We start from the raw sequence: 24,528 nt of genomic DNA, 5'->3' as shown, positions 1-24,528 counted from the left end.
TTAGGGATATATGGATATTTAGATTAGGTAAATTGCTATGGAAATGCCTTATTTCATTGAAACTAAGAAAAAAGAAATGTTAATTAAACTAACATATCTTATAAATTTTAAGACCTATATAAAGTTCAGAGATATTAAGTTGTTTTTCAAAGAAGTCAAGGCTGGGCAGCCCGGGTGGCTCAGTGGTTTGGCGCTGCCTTCAGCCCAGGGTGTGATTCTGGAGACCCAGGATCGAGTCCCATGTCGGGCTCCCTGCGTGGGGCCTGCTTCTCTCTTTGTCTGGGTCTCTGCCTCTCTCTCTCTCTTTGTGTGTCTCTCATGAATAAATAAATAAAATCTTAAAAAATAAATTAAAAAAAGTCAAGGCTAAGAAAAAAATACAGTAAAAGCATTCCACCATTAAAAAAAATAATAAAAGCCTATGCTAAAGAGAAACATCTTTTTTGACTCCCTGCCACATCAGGTGGGCAGCTAAGATGAAACAGTACTGTAGAAAATCTATAATTCATGAAAGGTGACATTTTTTGGTTGACACTATGAGTTAATGGAATCCTTCCTTCACCTGTGATTTTTTAGGCAACTTTTCATCTTAAAATGTAAGATAAATTTTTTTCCCCAGCACAAATAAAAGCCTATCCGAATATAACTTTTTTCTTAAGTTTTTGAAGAAATTTAGGTTTCATAAAAATTAGGAGACACAGGAGACCCTTTCAGAAATGCCCTCCATCCCCTACCAGGTAGCAGCATGCTTCTCCCACCAGCTGTGACTCCGTAAGAGCCTGCACTGTCAGTGGCTGCAGCCTAGGAAGGGTGCTCTCTCTGCACCTCCTGACAAACCCCGAGTCACACCATATGGCGATTTCCATGGTTTTGACTGATTTCGAGCCAAGGTGATAGTAATTTCCCAATGGGCCAGGTTAGAGTGAGTACTGCCACAGATCAGGTGAACACAGAAGCAGTGGATGGGCAAAGCCGGCTTCTAAATTAGAAACCGCCAAATACACAAGAGTTTTCAAAGCTGTTTTCCTGACTGATGTGCCTGCACCTGATTTTCATGGCCTTTGATTACAGCAGCTCTCAGAAAATTCCCTCCAAATGCTTCCAATGCTGAGTTGCAAATTCTCTGCTTGGTTCCTCCTGTTGGTGGCCAGAATGGAGAATGAAGGCCAAGGAGGCTGAGGCTGCTCTCATGCCCTGTAGAGCCCAGGAATCTGATTTTTGAATCCTTTCTGGGGTAATCCCTGGATCCTTGGAGAGAAAAGTTTGGGGAACTTTCTACCTAGAGAATGGTAAGGAGGTTTGTTACAATTCCTATCTTTTCTCTCATTGCCAGTCTAACACGGAGGATCCTCACTAGATAGTCCCATCTTCCCCTATCAAACCTCATACCTCACAAGGGAGAGAATTGCAGCAAGTAGGGCAATGATTTGCTTTGACAACATCAGAGGAAGTGAAAAAAATAATTCTCTTTTTTTCTCTAAGTGGCACATGTCATGAAACTATAATCTTGTACCTCTTCTTGTTTTGATGCTATAAACCTAAGAGAGATGCTTTTATTAAAAATAAAATTCCTGAATACTTGCTATCAGATTGAGATATTCTGTTTTATGACATTTTGCTGAGCTATGACTTCCAGACTCGCTTAAGTATATTTTTTTTCCTCCAAATTCTGCTGGGTGAAAAAGAGGATTACAATGCAACATTCAATTCCATTTTTATACAAGTGTCCTTAATGTCCCTGAAAGGTACCATAGCCATATTTATATTTGGGGCTGAAAATATAAATGAAACTGAATTCTTAAGAAGGTGCTTTGATCAAATTTTCATACTCTAAACTAGTAGTGATAAAGCAATACAGAAATTGCAAGACTGTTTCAACCTTCTCCTGTTTACTAATAAAAGCAGCATTTTTATGCAATCAAGCTTTTGTGTTCTGAGGTGAACATAATATAATGATTGCATTTGCATTTTCAAGTATTGATCATGGTAGCATCTTTTGCAGCACACCTGTGAAATTTATACTTTGGAAAAATTGCTTTGCAACGTGAGGGGACTCCATTCCAGCCTAGTTGTCTGAGGGTGGCCTTATAGAGTAGTGTTTTGAATACAGACAGGCTTTGGGGTCAGATAGAACTGGGATTAAATCCCACCTTTGTCACACCAGCTGTGTGAGCCTGGACACACAAATTAATGTTTCTTTAACATCAGTTTTCCCATCTGTGAAATGGAATTGATAGTAATACCTACTTCTAGGACCGTTTCATGCTTGAATGATGTAATGCATGTAAAGCTCTTAGCACCGAAACACTCATTCAATAATATTGCCATTGGTTTGTGATATCAGTGCTGCTGATGGAATTGTCACAACATGACTAGTAAAACCGTTAGACCTGGTTGTCTCTGACTTGTGAACAAAAGGCTATGATGCCTAAACCCATGGAGGGAAATGGTCAATAGTTTGAGAGAGAAGAGATAGCCGGGGCGTATTCTTTGCATATGTAGACTTGGATTTATTTGCTCTGCACCTTCAGAGCAAAAGTTTTTTCTTGTAAAGGAAGGAGGATGGAAGAGACTGTCCCAGGATCTACAGTGCAAACAAGACTGCCAGTTATAAAAACTGTGTGGAGTTTCCTCAAAGAGTTAAAAAGAGATCTGCCCTATGACCCAGCAATTGCACTGCTGGGGATTTACCCCAAAGATACAGATGCAATGATATGCCAGGACACCTGCACCCTGATGTTTCTAGCAGCCATGTCCACAATAGCCAAACTGTGGAAGGAGCCTCGGTGTCCATCGAAAGATGAATGGATAAGAAGATGTGGTTTATGTATACAATGGAATATTACTCAGCCATTAGAAACGACAAATACCCACCATTTGCTTCAACGTGGATGGACCTGGAGGGTATTATGCTGAGTGAAGTAAGTCAATTGGAGAAGGACAAACATTATATGGTCTCATTCATTTGGGGAATATAAATAATAGTGAAAGGGAATAGAGGGGAAGGGAGAAGAAATTGGTAGGAAATATCAGAAAGGGAGACAGAACATGGAAGACTCCTAACTCTGGGAAACGAACTAGGGGTGGTGGAAGGGGAGAAGGGCAGGGGGTAGGGGTGACTGGGTGACGGGCACTGAGGGGGGCACTTGACGGGATGAGCACTGGGTGTTATTCTGTATGTTGGCAAATTGAACACCAATAAAAAATAAATTTATTTATTTTTTAATAAATTTATTATTAAAAAAAAAGACTGCCAGTTATAGGGTTTTCAGTCTCAAAGCCCGTCTCAGGGCCCTGCACATGGAGGTCACCAGGGACTTGGGATTTATTTAGACTATACCATCTTTAACAATATATTTTTAAATAGGCAATTTTTTCTATTTTCTTGTTTTCAAAAACTGCCGAAATTGTTATTCCTTCAGCAAACCTGACCTCATTTGGGAGGGCTAGGTTCTCTGGTGATTTTGATCTACATTCTTTTTCCTTAAGCGTGAGAGAAGTCAGTCAAAGAAGTTCTTTATTCCAGGGATCTTGGCAGTGTCATAGACTACTTTGAAAATCTGATGGAGTTTAAGTGCTTTTTCCCCAGAAAAAAATGTAAACATACAACCATAAACACAACTTTTGTGTAATTATGGGATTCCCATGTTCTCCCAAAGCCCACCTATGGGTCTTTGGGTTAAGAGCTTGCCTTTGATATGGTTATTTTCTAACGTCAGGTATCAAGAAAGAAATAGTCCCTACAGTCCATGACTTTGAGTCTGCTTCTGGGAACCACTATAGCCTTCGAAGTAGAGTAGGCACCTTGGTTAGAAGTAGCACATCAGAGCCATGATTTTTGACTCTACGACTGAAACAAGACTGAAAGGGAGACAGATAGAAAGTAATAGACAATTATATGACTGCTCGGAGCCTGGAAGGAGTAAGGTGAGCAAGACAAAACAATTGGCCCAAGGACACGGCCTAGCAATAAGAAGAGAAATTGTATCTTCTTTTTAAAGGGTGGATGGTTGATGCTTGAATCCAAGATTGGGTGCAATGTATGTGTCTCAGTTGAGGAGCTAATTATACTTTAATTAGCAGAAGACTCTGTGAAAGCATTGGTTGTTTTGCTATGATATCTTCTTGGATTAATTAGTACCACAAGAAAAAAGAATCACAAGAACTTTGTGAGAGATTGAAGTTCTTCATAGAGAATCTCGGGAAACAAGCTCTGAAGGTGATTAGTGGTGGATCTGAGTTTACAGAATGGAAGAGACAAATAAAAACAGCAGAGTGTTTTTCTGTATTCTTTCAAGTGTATTCCAGGAGGAAAGAGAGAAATTCTAATAATTGCTGGGTTGACTTTTTAAGATAGGCCTTCATTTCTTGAGAAAGAAGGGAAATTGTTCAAAGGACAGCTCTGCAAGAAATGCAGAAAACAAATCTGGAGTCTGCTGAGTAAGAGGGATTCCTTTTCCTTGTGAAACTAGAGATATTACCTCCTAATTTATATTTTCAAATTTAAAAATTATTGCCGCTTCTTCCTTGTAAAATATTTCCTAATCATTTTTCTTAGTGTACAGTTTTAAATAGTATCAGGGTTGTGGAGTAGGAATATGTCATCAATGTGAATACATTTTTTTTTTCCTGCCTAAAATTGGTCTGAATTTGCCTAAGGGGATGGACTCATGGGATTTTGCCAGGAGAGGTGAAACTATAGTCTGGGCTATAGTGTCAGGTCCTGTGGGTCCTGATGCATACCTTGCTGTCTCCCTCACTTAGCCTGAGGGAGGCCTCATATCACCCCCTAAGAGTGTGTGGCCTCAGAAATGGTGTCAGCCACTTACCATTGGGCCCATGAGCCATTTTTTGCAAGACTGAGGTTCTGGTCTTCCTAGTTCACTGGCACCCAAATTTAGACATATGCAGATGTTCCATAAATCTTTGTGGAAGTTGTATACAACCCTAAATCCAAATCCATCTACTTTTCTAAAGTTCTTTTTTTCTAAATTCCACCTATAGCTCTTTCAGAGAGAGAAAAGCAGCCACTTGCAAAGACCCACTGTTTTTATGACAATACTAAAGCTCACAAAACATTAGCTCATAGAATTTCCACAGCAAACCTCCAGGTAGCACTTTAGAGCACCCTTGGGTTCCATATTTTAATTTTATCACAACAACTTCTTAAAATGTATTTTATTTTTAGACCAAATAGAGATATTCTGTGTTGTTTCTGGCCCATGCTGATGTAGCATTTTTGAAAGCTTGAGAATCCAAATGCTATGGGAGACGTGGGATTCATTTCTCCCGCTTAGGGAAAAGCTTCATCATCGCTTTTGCCCAGGCATTGCATGCCCTAACCCTTTATGACTACCAAAGCTGCATCTCTTCATCATGTGTAGTCTGAAAAGGAGGCAGGAGAAACGAAGATGGTGAGATCACAATGCTAAGAGAGTTAGAATATCTTAGACATGGAAAGATCTATTTTCTGTTGTTGTCTCCAGTAGAAAGCCATGTTATCCATGGGGAGAAAAGAATTATCTAAAAAGAAAAAAAAAAAAAAAAAAGCCCACTCTTCCAAGCAAAATGATTGCCCATGTACCACAAAGGGTGATTGTGCATAGATTTAAGAAAATTTTTTTTTTAAGAATTGGTACAAGGTATTAAAGAAATCTAGAGATCAATTAAATTAAATAACAGCCTAGGATAGGAGTTCTGATTATCAAAAGGGACAGACTCTGTGTCTTCTGAATTCTTTTCATTTTACTCTGGCCTGTGGCAGTTAGGCAGTACTCCGTATTTCAAAGGGTAGATCACTATATTAGGCTCCATTATTCACCACTTATATTCTCCTGGCTTTATCTGTCTCTTAGTCCAGTCACTCCTGCAGTGGCCTCTTGCTTTTCCTAGAGGTTCATACATTAGGTCTGTGCCATCAGATCTTGCTTCTTAGGAGGCCCTGGAAGAGCCTCCACAAGAACCTACTTAGCATATGTGCATATGCAGCCTGAAAATGCCCTGTGGATGAACCATTAACTGGGCTGAGGCAAAAATGCTGCCCTTTTTTTCTCTCTGCACAGCTGCTTTTGAGACATAGTGCATCTGGCTCCTCAGACTGTCCCCATGATCCAGCAACCAGGCACTCAGAGCAGGAGGCAGCTCCAGAATGCTTGTTCTCTCTCCTTCCCATTTTGTTCTGCAGTCCCTCACTCTTGCTTCTTGGACCACACTCCCTAGCAAATAGGGTGACCCCAAGTCCTGGTTGCCCATAGTAGTGCCTGTTTAGACTGTTGTCGTGATGTAATTATTAATAGAGACTTCTCCAAAGAATGTATATGAAAGGTCAACAGGTACATTAAATGATGCTGAATATCAATAGTCATTAGGGAAATGCAAATCAAAATCACAATGAGATATCACCTTATGTCTGCTAGAATGGCAGGGTCACATAGCAAGAGATAGCAAATGCTTGTCTGGATGTGAAGAAAAGGGAACCTTCCTGTGCTGTTGTTGGGATTGTAAATTGGTACAGTCACTAGGAAAAACAATACGGAGAACCCTCAAAAAATTAAAAATAGAACTACCATATGATCTGGCAATTCCACTTCTGGGATTTTATCCAAAAGAAATTAAAACACTAACTCAGAAAGATATCTGTGGCCCCATATTCATAGCAGCATTATTTACAATAGCCATGACTTGGAAACAAGAGTCCATTGATAAATGAATGGATAAAGAAGTTATGATAAATATATATATGTAATTTATATGTATATATATAAATATATATTAAATATTATATATATAATGAAACACTATTCAGCCATAAAAAAACACACAACTCCTAGCATTTGTGAAAATCTAGATATTCTTTACCATTATGCTAAGTAAAAGACAAATATTCCATGGTCTCACTTACATGTGGACTGAGGGAAAGAAGGAAAGAAACCAATTGAGGCAAAAAGTAGGGAGAAGGAAAATCGGGGGAAGGTGGTCAAAAGGTGTGAACTTCCAGGCACGAGGTACATTAACTACTGGGGACAGAGTTGCTGTGTGACATACAGGAAAGTTGTTAGGAAAGTAAATCTTATGAATTCTCACAAAGAAAATCGTTTTTATTTTTTTTTCTTTTCTTTTTATTGTATCTATATGAGAAGATGGATGCTAGGTGAACCCACTGTGGTAATCATTTTCACAATTTATATAAATCAACCTGTAAGGTTGTATAATGACGTATGTCAATTGTTTCTCAGTATAACTGAAAAAAAATAGCTTCTCTCAAATTGTCCCTATTAGATGATTATGATAATCTGATTAGAATCACGATGATATCATTATCTGCTCTATATTTGAACTTCATAAATTTTTTGGCAGATAAGATCTACCCAAGTAAATGGATCCAGATTGTGGTTGATTATAAGAATGCGCAATAAAGAGAATGTATTGAATGCTCACCATGAGCCAGGCAGGCACTGGGGTAAGCACCCATGGTGAAGCAGGGAACAAAACAAGGATCCCCACCATGTGTTTACATGTGAGTGAATGGAAATATGCAATAATAAATGTGACAATTATACAACATAGAATATTTAAAAGATATTGTGGAGGGTGGAAACAGGAAAACAAAGAAATCTGAGGTGTTGAATGAGCGGATTGCAATTTGAAATAAGATGGGGAGAGTAGGTCTCATTGAGAGGGTAACATCTGAGCCAAGTCTTGAAGGAGATGAGGAAGTTAGCTTTAGTGTGTGGGGAGAGTCACTCCAGGTACAGGGAGCAGCTCATACAAAGACCCTCAGGTATGTTCAAGAAACAAGGAGGTCAGTATGGCTGCACTTGAATGAGCAAGGGTGATATAATAGGAGACGGATTCCCAGAGATTTCTTGGAAAAGTCAATTTTGAACAAATCATTTCCTCTTATCACACTAAGGCCTTGTGTGGATTGGCCCAAACCTGGATTTTTAAACCAGTTACTGGCAAGAATGATCAGAAGAACACCACAATCCCACCTTTGGCCTATGTGTCTCGGAACCTGCCCTTGGAGCTGAGCTAAGCCCCCAAACCACACTGCGGTTAATCATCTGGGAAAGGCAGAATGGATGCTGGAACTCAATCTCAATTTCCTCCACTGTTTAGAGGACAGTGTCTAAAGTTCGAGTCCCATTCTTGGCCAAACAGCTCCTCTGTGTTTTGCTATTATACCATTTGGCGATCATCAAAGATTTTTCAACCACAGAAACTGGAAAAAAAGGAAAAGGGCACAGAGGAGGTATGTGGTTGAGGAGCTAAACTAGTAGAGAGCTGTTTCTGGGAAGGTTGTTGCCACCCTTGCCCTGGAAGCCTATAGGGAGCAGCTCTGCCTGCGTGGCTTGGGTGAGCCTCTGCAGGGACACCTCCAACCCAGCTCTGCAAGCTCCCCATGTTCTTCTCAGCATTTATCTTCTTGTCACCTGGGACCTGAACGTGGTGGTTCAGGGGAATGATAAGCCAGCTTTATTTTTGCTGGCCTTCTATTGCCTTCACATTCACTGGCTTCCTTTAGATCTCAGCCGAAATGAACAAACCCATAAAACATGAGAGTTTAAGAGATGATCTAATGCTAATCCAACACCCTTAGATTTCAGATGGGAAGGGCAGTGACTTGCCCAAATGTACACTCTTAGGGACTCATTTTCCACCCTCTTAATCCAGTATTGTGTCTACTGTAACACTAAACTAGCTGTTATTCCATTTCTTAAAAGCTGTCTATTACTATAGATTTTTCTGAGCCCCAGTTACAAATGTCAAGTATAATGTTAAAGTTATTTGGATGATGACAGATGACTCCTATAAACAGAAGAGATTATCTAAGACTCAAGTCATCCAGGTTGATTAGGTGGTTATTATCTACTTAAAAGTCAGACAGAGGACATGAGAAAGTATGTGCTACACATACCATTGTGAACATCTACCCTCAGGAATGAAAATAAATAAAGGTGAAATTCTACCTTAAGTAACATCATAATAGCAATGCACACTAGAGTTTGAGATGGAAAGCTTGGGTTTTAGGTGTCATGTCTGCTCTTTCTGTATGACTTTGAGCCCCAGGTACTTCATCTCTCTCTGAACTGCAGTGTACTCATCTGTAAATAGGGACAGTGGGAATAAGCTCAGAGTTTTCATGAAAATTAAATAGATATGAAAGCACTTTGTAACCTTGAAAGCTCCTCACAAAGGAAAGATACTATTATTTTCAAGTGTAGACTGATAGCTCATCGCTCTGGTGGAGTTAGAAATGTGATATGGCTCTCATTGACTTAGGTTGGAGACAAATAAATTATTGTAAATAGTTTATTATTGCAACCGCTGAGACTGATAACACAATTTACAAAGTAATCCTTGTGATGCAAAGACTTTGGGGTGATAAGCCTATAGCTCCCTCCCTGAGGGGTATGGGTCCCACCTGTCTAAGTTCAAGAACCATTGGTAAAGCCTAGATTGAGATTCACATCAAGGCTGGGTGGTGAAGAAGGAGCAGGATTTGTGCCCATGAAACAGAAAGTATGCTGGAAGTTGGGAGTTTGGAGGGTAGTCGGGCCAACAGCAAAGGCTCATTGGTCGGGTCAGAGGGACTGCTGTCCCACAATTAAAAGGCTTGGCCAACATTCATTTTAAAGATTTATTTATTTATTTATTTATTTATTTATTTATTTATTTGAGAGAGAAAGACAGAGAGAGAGAGAGAGAGAGCACGCACATGGAGGGGCACAGGGAGAGGGAGAAAGAGAAATTCAGGCTCCCTGCTGAGTGCAGAGCCCAACACAGGGCTCAATTCCTAAATCCATGAGATCATGACCTGAGCTGAAACCAAGAATCAGATGTTTAAATCAGATGTTTAACCAATGGAACAACCCAGGTATCCCTTGGCCACCATTTTTATAGAAGCCTAAAAGCTGGTGCCTCAGAAAACTATCTTTATTCTTGTAGGTGATGTGCCCAGTGGTTAAGAGTGTAGTCTCTGGAATCAGACTACTTAGATTCTAATCCTGATCCTATTCCGTGTTAGTGGTATAACTTTGTGCCAGCTACTAAATACTTCCAAGGTTTAATTTTCTCATCTGTAAAATGGGGATAATAATAGTCCTAATGTATACCTGAGAGGATTAACTGAAGTAATTCCTTCAAATGGAGGAAATAATTCCTTCAAATGAGGATTAACTGAAATAATTCCTTCAAATAATTCCTTCAAATGGACATTGACAGTTTACTTGTAACTGTCAATGTCCCTTTCAAACCCTTTCAAGCAGGTGTCTTTCTCTACTAAACAATAGAGATGAGTACCATAATATTTTAAAGCTAAAAGCATTATTCCTTTTTGTAGTTGAATATTTACTGTTAAAGATTAACCCTAAGACTGAATTCTTAAATCTCTCCTTCAACAGAAAAAGAAAAAATAATAGATAAGAAGACTACTTCTTAGGAAAACAGAAGTTAGCTCAGCCTGGCTTTTCCTAAATCAACACTTGAGTGACAAATGAATACTATCTTTTGCCTCTGTTTTACCTTCTATGAATTTTAGTTGTGAAGGCCCAGTTTGGAGAACACAGACTTTGTTTTCTGAGAATTTTAGCTGGGCCACACCATCTGTCCCACTAAACTTCCTGAGGGCTCCAAAAGGCTGATGATCAGAGAGGAATCCAGAGTAAGAGCTTTTCCAGGAGAAGGACACTGTGTGTCATTTAAGAAAACCAACATCATCAATTAGGTTTATAACAAGGGCCAAATCCAGGGCTGGGGGTGCTGTGTCCTGGAATTTCAGTCCCTCCATCTATCCAGGGCTAGGATTTCTGGATGAAGAAGCAAAATCTCTCTGTTTCACCCTAGCAGAGCTTTCAACCCATGAACCACTTCTGTATGTAATCTGCATACCTTCCTCCCATACCATGGGATGCTCGTTCTGTGCCAGGACTTTCTGTGTGAAGATAACCAGTCAAAGATGCCTGGTGGCTGGGACGCCTGGGTGGCTCAGTGGTTGAGTGTCTGCCTTTGGCTCAGGGCCTGATCCAGGGACCCAGGATTGAGTCCCACATCGGGCTCCCTGCATGGAGCCTGCTTCTCCCTCTGCCTGTGTCTCTGCCTCTCTCTCAGTGTGTCTCTCATGAATAAATAAATAAAATCTTAAAAAAAAAAATATCTGGTGGATCTTCATCCCCATCGACATCTTGGTGACTAGAAAACTGAATTCGGGATTACACTAGATAGCTAAATATTATCTTCAGAGCCTCATTTTTAAGAGTAGGAGAATCTTACCTACGTCCTGCAGTCAACTAATGTGAGTAGAAGGGGCAATAAAAGATAGCTGCTGTCTCTAAGTTGACTAACTAAGATTTTTTTTTTAACTTTACAGAAGAAGACAGAATAGGAAAATGAAAATGTGTTCAAGTTTCCATGGAAAGAAAGAAAGAAAGAAGCAGTGGACCTTCAGGAATCATGGGTGATATGGGTACAAGGGAAAGCTTTTGTACCCTGCAAGGAAACCCCCAAGAGAATCAAGGGACGGCCCATCAGCCCAGCACATTCCCTGGGGGCCACCCTGTCACCTTCTCCTGAACCATAGTAAGCTCTGCTCTGGGGAGTACTTCACATCATTGCCCTCCCTTATGGAGCTAGTGACTCGGAGACGCTACATGCCATCAAGAATTACAAGACATGACTCTGCTCAAATTCTGGGTAAGCAGAAGCAGAGTGGGACTTCAGTGACACCCGCAACCTTTCCCAGGGAGGAACCCTGACCACGGCAATTTTCGTTGCCTCACCTGGGAGCCCAGATGGGAAAGTATAGGAAATCACCCTGCATACCTTCTAAGGCACCACTTTGCCTTAGAAGTATCACTCCTCTGTGATATGTCATGCTGTTATGTGCGTACGGTTTCCGACATGAGGCCAAAACAATCATCCTCTCTTTGGTTTTGTATCTTCTTAAACTAACATCACAGGGAAGGTTCTAATGAATTCATGATTAAGGTCTCTTTTCCTTGGAGGGCCAAGTCGGTTTAATCTGGTGTTGCAATCTATGGTCAAACACCACTAGTCTCCCAACTTCTGTGTTTCTTTGGAATATTTATCACCCAGTCCACAGAAAACCAGAGATGGAAAGAGATCACCACAGTTTCCAGGAGAACAGAGCAGGTTTGGAGGAATGAAGTCTCATTCTACTCCCAATTTCTACTCTAATCAACAGCTATTCCAGCCTCCGGGCCGTTGCTCAAGATTTTTGTTGCAACAGATAGAGCTGTAATCAGTTCTAGCTTTAGTCATGCCATGGATCTCTGGCCTTGTCCAGAGTTTTTCTTTTCTCGGGGGGTATAGCTCAGTGGTAGAGCATTTGACTGCAGAGTTTTTCTTTTCTTTTCTTTTTTCTTTTCCTTTGTTTTCTTTTTTCTTTTCTTTTCTTTTCTTTCTCTCTTTTCTTTTCTTTCCTTTTCTTTTTTCAAGATTTTATTTATTTATTAGAGAGGGAGAGTGCCCATGTGCTCCTTATGAGCAGGAGAGGGAGGGGCAGAGGGGCAGAGGGGAAGGGAGAGAGAATTTGGAGCCACTGTGCACTGAATGGGAATCCCCATCCCGGGGCTCCATCCCAGGACCAGGAGATCATGACCTAAGCTGACACCTAGAGTCAGACGCTTAACTGACTGAGCCACCCAGGGTGCCCCTTATCCACAGTTTTTGGTCATTCTCTTGAAGTTAGAGTTGCAGAAATCATACCTTTATTACCCCTGCCCAGAGGTGTGTTCTGAGTTGCAGCTTCTCCCCTTCCCTGCCCTTCTTCTTCTTTTTTTTTTTTTAAGATTTTATTTATCCATTCATGAGAAACACAGAGAAAGAGGCAGAGGGAGAACCGACGCGGGACTCAATCTTGGGACACCAGGATCAGGATCATGCCCCAGGTTGAAGGCAGACGCCCAACTGCTGAGCCACTCAGGCGTCCCACCCCTTCCCTGTTCTGAGGCAAGTATGCACTAGCCACAAGGATGCAGGAGAAACAGCTATTGGTTGAGTACATTATTGCTAGTATTGTTATACATAAAATGAATGGCTAACAGTGTTTTTGAAGCTCATTTGCTCTAGGCACTGTGTTAAGTGCTTTTATTACATCATGCTTGAACTCATTTAATCCTTGATGAGGGTTTTGATGAAACTGTCTGAGAAGGGCAGGCCTAATTTTATTATTCCTGCTTTTATAAACAAGGAAAATTATTTTTCAAGTATTTAAGAAACTTGTACAAAGTCCCTCAGGTAGTATGTGGTGGCTCTGATGTAACCCGCACTTTCTGGAGCCAAGCTTATCATCACTATCCATCAGTGAAGCAGAAGCCACTCTAGGTCATCTGAGCAGGAAGAGATTTATCACAGGGAATTAGAGGCTTATACAATTATGGGGAAGACGTGGGAAGCAAAGGTCAAGGAGGCTACTCCTGAGTTTCAGAAAGTCTACATGGGCCAGCATTACAGGAAAGTCACTGCTTGTGATTTCAGCTTCCTGCAGCACAAAGTAGTTGATTCCTGACGCTGCCAGACAGACTCCATGTGTCCTGCCTGCTAATGCCAGGGCACTAGCCATTGCCAGAGGATGTTTTCTTCTTCTCTTTCACTCTCTAAATCTCATGGGAGTGACTTTCACCCACAGAATCTAATCTGGGACCCTGCAAAACAAAGAATTCTGGAAAGTATAGTTCCCAGGTTTCTCCCCTGGGATGGTGGGAAGAGTGTAGAAGGAAGTGGGGATGGTGCTGGGTTGACCATAATCTGTTCTGGTCACTGCTTTTTACTGCTTCCCACTAAAACACACTTTTCCGTAGTAGTAAATAGTACCCATTCCTGTACCCATTCCTCTGACATAGTCTTTGACCATCTGCAGGTGACAGACACGAGGATTTGAGGGTTTCAAGAGCTGCTATTCCTGGCCTCATGTGCTCATCACACCACCCACTTATCTTATTTAGATGACCAAAAGCTTTTTTTTTTTTTTTCTGTATCATCTTTTACCATAGAACTCACTTTGTTTAGCAAAAAGAAACCAATTTGCCTCCGATGGTAAGTATTGCAATTACTGCCATCACTGTTTACTCACCTTCCCCCTCAGTTTTATCTACTACTTGTTTATCTTGAATGACTTTCTCCAATAGCAGAGGAGTAAATAGGGGTCTCTCCTGTTAGGGTTTCTGATGTTAGTGCCTGAAATTATTTAGTGGTTTACTATTTACAATTAAATCAGTGGTTGTGACATCTCCATTAGATCCCTTGTCTGTCACATGCATTACGTCCACAGGATCTTCGGGATCCTAGATTCTCGAAGAAGACCAGCCAAGTCATAGACTTGACTGGTAGAGCTAGGATATGAGTAACAGAAGAAGGAACATTGGGGAAAAGCAGGGAATCGAGTAAGTGAGACGTAGAAAAAAAAGGAGAAGGGAGAAAGAGAAAAGAACCGTAGGTCATAAGAAATGGGTGTAAGCCATGCCACCAACTGGCTTTAAGTGGACCAGAAAATGGAAGCGATATTTTCTATTCTAATATATCTCCACTCCATCCCTTTCTCATCCCCCAATGCCAACATTCATTGTCTCTTTCTTAGATTATTGCAACAATGTCCTTATTTGTTTCTGTGTTTCCAGCCCCACTTCCAGCTCAGTCTCCTTAGGACAACCTTACAAAAAAAAGAAAATATAGTTATTTTGCCCACCCTCCCTTTCCAAGCCTATTAATAATCTATTTAAGTTTGCAAATAGTTTTAATGAGGAAAAGCTGATAAATTTAATCTTTAAAAGGCATATATAAAATTGCTTTTAAATGGAGAAAATGGGGCAGTCCTAGTGGCTCAGCAGTTTAGGGCCACCTTCAGCCCAGGGCCTGATCCTGGAGACCAGGGATTGAGTCCCATGTCGGGCTCCCTGCGTGAAGCCTGCTTCTCCCTCTGCCTGTGTCTCTGCCTCTCTCTCTGTGTCTCTCATGAATAAATAAATAAAATATTTTTAAAAATAAATATATAAATGGAGAAAATGGAGGCCTAGAGAAGTTTTGTAATCTTTGTGAAGTTTCCCAGTAGGCACTACCTCATGGACATTATTCAGCATGCTGACAGCAGTCCTCTGTTAATTCACTGATCCTTGCTACCTGTCAGGTGAAAGAACGGCAGAGTTCTCTAATCTTTGCATCATATTGATTGGGTTAAAATTTATTGAATGTACTTATTGTCTTGGTCAGTCTCTAAAATCCAGAAGATAAAAAGTAATCTGATCCAATTAATAGAATGTTTCCCCCTCTACTATGAGAAATTAGCATCTTTTCTTTGTTCCAATTTTCCAGGAAGTTTTACAATAGATTCCAGCCCTGGGCCAGTTTATGGCTCTCTTGGTACTTAATTGATTTTAAGTGGCAAAAAGTTCATGCTCAGAAATTCTTCCTCTCTAGGCAAAGAGTTAATAAGGATCCATCTTTTCTGTCTCAATTCTGATACAATTCATTCTATATGTAGTAAAAATGAAAAGATACAGAAAAATAACACAATGCTATTTTTACCAAATTCACAGCACTAGATAGATGATCGATCATTGATAGATAAAGATCTTAATCCCCAAAGATCCCTAAATCTTTCCCACTTTAATCTATTTTTATGTAGACTTGCTACCTAATTGGTATTTCCCAGTCTAATTCTTTCCAATCTGTATTCAATGACATCTTTTTCTCCCCAATAGAAGTGACCAATATGGGGAATAGTTTTTAAGGTGAATTTTTAAGGTGAGCTTTTACTTACCTTATTTTCCATTGAATGTGAATGGATTATTTTAAATAAGTTCCAAACTATTTCAAGGGATATTACTGTCAAATGACTTGTTTTAACACAGCAATAATAAGTTAGTGCCTCAACAATGAGCACTGTTGGGTACATCTTTGTCTTTTTAGAAGTGATTGTTAATATACAATAACAGCCCTATCTACTACTCTAATGAAGTTACCAGCCCCTTCATCAGATGCTGCGGGAGAAAGATAAAATTCAAGTTGAATTTGTCTGCCCAGCGGTAGGATGGGTTCCAGAAATAAATTGGACTGTAATTCTTCATAGAATGGTTGCATCACAAGGACCCTAGGAGTAAGAGATTTTTGCCAAATTAGTCTATACCACCAAAACAATTTGTATTTTGAGCCCTGCCAGTTTGTATTGCTATGCAAAGGACTCCTACATGATCTACTTGATATGAGGAGTAATGCAAGAGCAGCTCTGGAACTCTGACTACATATAGTCCAGAACGTTGGTTTCTTGGTCTAACAGTAGGAGTAAAATAAATCCTCCAATTCTGAGGAAATGTTTTGGATTCTTCAATGTGCATGTTAGGATTATTATTTGGGATGTAAAAATAGATTCCCTCTCATTTCTGTTTTTTCTTCTACAGTTTTTCCTTTCACATTTCCATTATATATTTGTCAAAATGCCCTTAGATTAGGAAAGAAACCAGGGGAAGTAGACAGAGAAAGGGTGGTAGAGTCAATGAATGGAAGCCCCACTTGAGATATTATTGAAATCAGGGTACTAGAAGGAATAAGCAGGAAATAGAGGAATAGAAGGCTTGAAATTGAGATTATGGAGAAGTTGCAGATGCTGATGATGACAAAGTATAGACTGTGACCATGGGAGTGAGTGACTGAGATAGCATAGAGGTCAAGGTCATTGGAGAGAGAGTCCCAGAATATCATAAGTATTGTCCCCTTGAATATAAAAATCCCCAAGTATTAAGACTGAGGCAGTGTGAGAGGTGACAACCAGGCTGGCACTACCATCTCTGATGACTAGGGGTTGGCAAGTAAATGTAACAAGCAAGGATTCTGGTCAGTGTATCTGATGGCAAGAGCCTCAAAGGTACTGAGGGCTTAGAGGCAGGTAGAAGGTCAGGCATTTTGTAGGGAAATGAGGAGTAACGGGGCTACCTATGACAGCTATGGCCCAGTTGGAGGCAGAATGTAAGAAAAATGCCTGCCACTTGTTACAGCTGCAGAGGAGGCAGTGCCTTCCAGGTATGGCCAGCTTTCAGTTGAAAGAAGAAAGCAAAAGGACCAGTAGGAGGAGAAATTAAGGATAAAGGCAATTTGGGTGTGTTCCAGAGAATGCAGTGGGAGGGTTTAAGAAGAGATGAGTGAGGCAGCCCAATTCAGGGATATATAGAGGTAGAGAGGATGAGGAGGGTGTGCCCCCCTGTAGAGTGCCTGGTGGCAGACTCATCCAAGTTAGCAGAATAGAGGTGCTGGGCCAGTCGCTCAGAGCTGAGGGCCCATGGAGTTGATGTCTCACCTCTGTGTGCTCAGAAATCTTCATGTAGTTGTGCCTGTTGCCCTGACACAGGATCTTTGGATCAGGCTGGAATTGAGGGAGCAGAAGGGAGCCAAGATGCAGGAGGGGGCTAGCCCAGTGCATCCCTGTCCCAACAGTTTCACTATTGCTCCCTCACTGGTTTATTCACTCAGTAGACTTTCTTGCACCTGCATTGTCCTCCCGTGTGACAGAGGTCCAGTTCCCTGCCTCAGCTCTCAGGCTGAGACCTGCAAATGCATGATTGCAATCTAACGTGCTAAGGGAGAGATAAAGAGTTTTTTTAATTTAATAATTCAGTTCAGGGTTTTTTTTGTGTGTGTGTGCATGCATGCTTCATGTACTAGCTGAACATACAGAGAGAATTCTTTAAAAGGCAATTGGTATATGGATCTGGAGCTCAGGGGTGGGGGCACAGGATAGAAATGTAGGTTTGTAAGTTTGGAGGGCTTATGGGTGTGTCCAACAAATGATAAAGAGCACTCTCTTCTTCACTTGAGTTCTGAATAAAAAAAAAATAAAAGGGAAGAAAGATAAAACTCAGAGCGGAGAATATGGCTCACATCTACAAGGAAGGAGACTTCGAAATGCTGAAGGCCAGAATTAGATGGAATTACCCATTCGGTGACAGGTAAACTCTCAGGGATGACCCCTGCTGGGTCAGGGCCTTGGCCGTGAAGCCTATCTGCTTGGAAGCAGTGATGGCACAGTGCTGAGCCAACAAGGGATGTATCGAGCTAAGCATACTCGGTTCATTCTTCCCCAATTTATCAATTTAATACCTCACTTGACCTACCAAAGGGTCAAGGAAGTGAGATGAGGAAAAGGGATCAGGAGGGTTTCACTTGTGGGGGACATTGCCATAGGGAAGGGATCATCAGGAATGGGGAAGAAGCATTTCCCTGCCTCTCACCCCTTAATGAAATCAGACAAATTGAGGGCAGAAGCAGTGAGGAGAAGATGCTGGAGCAGGAACTCTTGGGGCACTAGAAACCAGGAAAGGGTGAGTTGTGATCGCAAGAGAAAGAAGACTCTCATTTAAGCGACTAAACCTTGACTGTGCCTGTCACTCCAAGAGCTCCTTTAATGAGATGATTTTTTTTTTTATTTTTTTTTTAAATTTTTTTTTTGATTTTTTATTTATTTATGATAGTCACAGAGAGAGAGAGAGGCAGAGACACAGGCAGAGGGAGAAGCAGGCTCCATGCACCGGAAGCCCGATGTGGGATTCGATCCCGGGTCTCCATGATCGTGCCCTGGGCCAGAGGCAGGCGCCAAACCGCTGCGCCACCCAGGGATCCCCATAATGAGATGATTTTATGTTAATAAAATTTTGCCTGCATGGCTCTCAGTGTTTTCAATATGTTATTATTATTATTTTTTAATGAATACTCACCACTAAGAAAATCATAAGTAGTATCTCCCTGCTATCTTGTAGAAGAGGCCACTGGAATCCAGAGAACTTGAATAACTTCATCGAAATCACTCAGCTCATCAGGAGAAAGCTCAGGCCCGAATCCCGCATTCTGACAACAGGCCCCAGACAGCCCCCTCTCTGGGTGCATCGCTGGAAAAAAATACATGCGGATGATCTCCTTTGAGCCTGTGATTGTTTAAAAGGAGGATGACTGCAACGATCATCTGTTATTAGTTAGGGCACCTCGAATACTAATAGGACAATTAGAAAGAAAACACAAGAGCTTCTACTCTTCCTCCTAAGAGCGAAATAATTGTAGTAAGTTATCTGTATGTTGGACATTGGGTAAGTATTCCCCTAACTGTGACATAATTGGGTTCTTTTGGGCTCTTTAGTACAGGGGCAAATTCAAAGCTGAGGCAGGTTATACAATATCTGAGAAAACATGTACTTAGCATCAGTGCTAAGTTGTGACTTGAATGGCGATTTCACCTAATAATTTAAAAATAGCATATAACATAAAGAAGCTGAACCTCAAGGTTCCCCCCCCAAAAGTATACTTGTCCTCCATCTGTAGCAGGACTCCCTGCAACATTCCCTAGGCCTTAATTAAATAAGAGCAGGAGAGAGCACTGGGCTTGGGTTCAGGATAAATATCCCCGGCTTGAACACGAGATGTTGCTTTAATGACTTGGACTACGTCCAGAAGGCTCAGACTGGCTAGCAGGCAAAGCTGACAGCTACTGGATCTCGCAGCAATAACATTCTAACCAATTAAAAGCTGAGCTAGAAATAATGGTTTGTCACTGAGTGGTGTTTCAGAAACCAATTGGTCCAGATTAACCAGAGGATTAACTTTTCTAACTGAATTTAAAGGTCACGGGAAGCTGACTTTAATGACAGAGAGAGAGAAAAAGCATTCAATTAGAAGGGGGAAACCTACATATAGAAATTAGGTAAATAGATCTTGCTGTATTATTTACAGACAACTAACCAAACGGCTGTCTTCTTTTATGGCAGGAGTTCATAGTCAAGGATAAATATGGTCATTACAAAAAAGAAAGTTAAATGAGAAATCAGGTGTTTCTAAGGGTTTCCTCTGTTGGAAAAGGCATGGATGGGCTTCTAACTTCCACAAATGTATTCATTTTTCAAAAGGATTCTTGGTAGTAACCCCAAACTACTTTTGACTGATACCTAACTCTGATGGGATCAAAGTCCAGTTAATGATTTGACTGTCTGCCTTGTGGGCACCCAACTCATCAGATGGCACTGGCATGGGTAAGGCCACGCTAAGTGGCCCATTTTTATCAGAGCAAGTGAGACGTGTGCAAAGGGAAAGCTCCAGTGCCACCTGCAAAGCTTTTCACCCACCGTGCGACGAATGACTCTTCTTATTCCTCCGAGATGCAGCTCTTCCTACAGCAACCTGCTCTAATGGCATCCATCCCCCATTGGGCCTGTCAACCCGCTACATGCAAGGTGGAAGTAGTTTGCTGCGGGTGAAAGAATCTTGGTGTAGACCAACCATGAGTTACTGTGTGCATTTCAGTGTTACCATGATCTCCGGTTTAAAGTTATCCCCTGCCCCCAGGACACAGAAGGCTTAATAATCACCTATGGAGAGAAGGCTGGGGAGGGGAAGTTGAAGGGAGAGTAAGAGGGAGGAAAGCCGACCTGAGGGAAGCCAGATGTTGCTGCTGAATGGAAGGGATTAGAATGGCCAAACAGCCCGATCCGTTTGGTTCTGTCATGTGTGTAGCAGTTAAGTGAACTGGATTTTGATGCGAAGAGTAACACTGTATCAGAGTGCGTGAAGGACCTTATAGAAGTATGACACCGCGACTGGTTCAAGGGGCCTTTTGCTCTCTCTCTGTGATATGTTCCAACCACCCTTAAAAAGCACCCATCCTAGCCAAGCCAGGCGGGGACTAGCATTTCAGCCAGGATCTGAGTTCTTGCAATGCATCTATTAACAGACAGACAAGACCCAGCCAATTTTCTGGACACTCTCCTCTGGTCAGTTGGTCTCATGTTCAGTCCATCTGGAATATTCTTCCGAATAGACTTGAGCACTCATTAAAAGTTCCTTGTGGATAGAAACCAGATTTTATGCTGTATTCACGGATAATTTTCAATCGGTTGCTCTGGTTTGGCTCAATGGACTACTAAGAGATTAAAATATTTCTCTACCTGTGGAAAATGGCTGCTGCCATGAGTGCCCCCCACCCCGTAATGCTTCCCACCTTTGCCGCCCACACCTCCCCTTCCCTATCCAGGCCTGGCCCAGAAGGGGGCCCCCAGGAATCTGCACCCAGGGCCCACTCTTAAGGGTAGATGTAAAATAGATGACATATTGCTCCTGCCTATATCTGTGCTCTGCCCTTAACAGATACTAATGTTTCTTAGGTGGGACCCCCATTGTTTCAGGTTAGAGAGGTTACCACATGGACTCCTCTGGACTCAGAAGCACCTGATGGGCCCTGTTACCGTCACCTGGCTTATTTTCATGTGAAGAAAGTCAAACTAGTTTTCTTCATACAAAATACACTTTGTTCACTGAATTAAAATGGACCAGAGGGGGGCTGAATTAACCAAATAGTTGACCATCTCACCTCATTCGGGGTATGACCTTCTTGATTGAGTTTGATAGCAAGAAACTTAGCATTTTTTATCATTCTTGGCTTTAGCAAAAGTCCTTTGTCCTAGTTCATTTTTCTAAGCTATTGGTTTAAGTTTTCTTTCCTTTTAAATCTGTTTTGCTCAAGTCATAAGAAAGAACTTTGGCCAAATTGGCAAATGTCCATATTTTACACCTAGGAACAAGTTCTTGTCTTCCTCATAGCATTTCGCCTCCAACTAAAGCTAGCGCTCCTGTGTAGGGGGAGCATGCGGCTGAGCAGAGCAGTGTTTGTTCTACTTTTGAGACCTGGCTGAGCTACAACTGATAGGTTTTGTGAAAAGGGCCATCAACAGATGTTGCTGGAATTCCCTATCAAGAGCCATGTACTCTTCTGAGTTGGAGGGATTCGGCAATGAGCAAAACCAAGTCCCTTCTCTGCAGGGCCTTAAAATAATCCTGACCGTCCGTGCTGTTTGCTGGAAAAGAATCAGAAATTCCCTAAATGTTTTGATGCTCTTAAAAAAGATTCTGCTAAATTATTTTTTACCTTCTTTTCCATTCATTCGAGTGACCATATTTTTCCCTATTATATCCTGGCTGGAGATGAGCAAACCTAAATCTGAAAAAAATCTCAGATACTTCTGGTTATATTTATTTATGCTACACTTATTTATGCTACAAGTCATGAGATGTAATCCTAAGCAACTACTTCTTCATACATTTTTCACAAAGGGAGCACCTGCTAGTAAAAGGCTAGGAGGATGTCTCTGTCCCGGAGTCCTCCCTGCACCACACTAGGGCAGGCCTCATGCTGGAAAGTTCTTCCCCGCACATCTCCACCTGTGCAAGGTTAGTCTTCCTTGTCATTTGCAGACTCACTTCTTTGGTGTATACTTTTCCCTCCGTATGTGGCATAGCCTTTAAACATGAGGACATTACAGCCATGTGAAGACCGGTCCCTTCTTTCAAATCTTTGCTTGCACGCTGCCCACTCCAGGAATCCCTCCCGGAGAGAGCTCATCTCTCTTTCCTCTCTCCTCCGGCCCATTCTTCAGTAAACTCCTGCAGTCTATCTTGAATTAGGGCTCTTCGTGTGTGCAGCTGCCTCTTCTTCTAAAGCATGAGCTTCCAGAGGACTCAAGCTGTATTTTAATCATTTTTGTATTTCCCAGAGTACCTAGCACAGTGAGTTACACAGAGTAGTCACTTAATAAATGCTTATTGAATTGAAAAGAATAAAATAATTTACTGTCAGTGGGATCCTTTATCACTGACTCGAAAAGATGGAGAGAGAAAAAATTGGGTTAAGCTGAACCATACTCATTTTTGCAATATACTACACCAGACATAAAGATTGTTCAATATATTTGTTTCAACTTTCTTATAGAATATTCCTTCAATTCACAGATATACTGTATATTGGAATGCTGAAGTGAATTACACATGAGGCACCCTGTCTGAAGTATATGGAGTTTATAGAATTGCCTAGGCTTTCTGGGACCACCAAAATGAGGGAAATAAAGCCCATCAAACTTTTTTTGAAAGCCACTGGAGAGGAATAACATACAAAAAGGTAATCATGCAGTAGCAGCAGCAACCAGGCTCCCTAAGTTGTGTCAAACTGCCTGACTAGTTAGAGCCATGTTCAGGGCGTCTCCTGCCTTTTGCTCGAACTCTCCATCCCTCGGCTGCCTTGGGAAACATGCTCTCATTAAAAGGGATGGGAAACTAGCCACATCATTACATTCACTTAAGGCAGAGTTTAGCTGGTCAGTTCTCACCACTGTCAGCAAGAGCTGCCACTTTGGGATTTTGAGCCCTTATTGGCCTCATGGTTTGGGTTGGGATTTTTATTTGTCTTACTTTGAAATTTACATGTCTTTAGAACAACTAAAATTCACAAGAACAAACTAATTAATGGATTCCATTTTTGACAGCTACAAGAAGACGGATGAGAAAGTAACATGCTTCTGGCAGCGTGTTATCAATTGGGAGGCAACAGTGCATTCCCTCTATGTGGAACAGTGAGCTGGAACCGACACTGACAGATGACACGGCTCCTTGACAGTGATGCCTGTACGAACTGACAGCTCCACTTGCAGTCATTCAAGTCCACACTTTGCAGTGGAATTTTAACGGGCTTGATTTGCAGAATATGCTTTGCCTACTTCTCAGCTTGGAGTAGAAGTGAATAAAAATTTCAAAGCGTTCACATTAAATAGTGGATTCTGGGATCTCTTTCCCAACTTTCCTTTCCCATCACAACTAAGAGTAACAACAGTAAATAAAGCATCATCTTGAAGAAAACCTGCAGGATATCTAGGCAAGGAACAATCCTGCCCTTAAAATTAGGTTTCCTATAAACCAAAGTAGTTCACGTATTAGCCAAAATCTCATAGGAAGGACAAGCTGCCAAATTTCCCAGGGTAATTAGGATTTAATCATAAAAATAAATGTGTGAGTGTGTGTCTATGTTCATGTGTATGTATGTGTAAATATATCCAAATCACAGTAAAGGGACTAGCTGATTTCATTGTTTTTTTTTCCATTATGTTTTTAAGACTTACCGAATATACTGAAAAACCACCTCCAAATATTAGAATATTTTCCTTTAAAGGAATTAGGTTTACTCATTCACTCCCAGGTCTTAGATCATACTTTTTAATTTTACCTTTTTTGCAATCTATTCTCTTTGAACAAGACATCTGCATGAAGCTGATTTTCCTGTGTGGCTTCTATAAAGTTACTATTCTGTGTCTCAATTCATTCACCAATAAAATGTAGCTAATCGCCCTGTCACCACCAACATACCTCACAGGCTCAGAGCAAGAAATAAGGGCATCAGGGGTTGCAAACTAGTGACTGGAAGGCCAAATTGGACTGGCAGGGGTGCTGTGAATTTTTGCATTTGAATGCCTCTAGGCTGGGCAGGTACCCTCCAGCTTACATAGCCTCTGCTCCCTGTCTAACACTGTGTCTCTTTGCACATTTATGTAACTTGCCTGGGCTGTGAAGGCAATTGAGTTTGTGACCTTGGCATCATCAACCAATGAATCCTCACTCCTCCTCTGAGAAACACATGGTAATTCTATCACTGTTGGTTTCAAAAGGTTCACCATAAATGGAAGAAGTAAATAGAATTTAATGGTGGAGACAGGCAAATGC

This window comes from Nyctereutes procyonoides, unplaced genomic scaffold, assembly GCF_905146905.1.
Source record: "Nyctereutes procyonoides isolate TBG_1078 unplaced genomic scaffold, NYPRO_anot_genome, whole genome shotgun sequence".
NCBI classification, from domain to species: domain Eukaryota; kingdom Metazoa; phylum Chordata; class Mammalia; order Carnivora; family Canidae; genus Nyctereutes; species Nyctereutes procyonoides.
The sequence above is the reverse complement of the archived record's forward strand: the minus strand, read 5'-3'. Positions refer to the sequence as shown.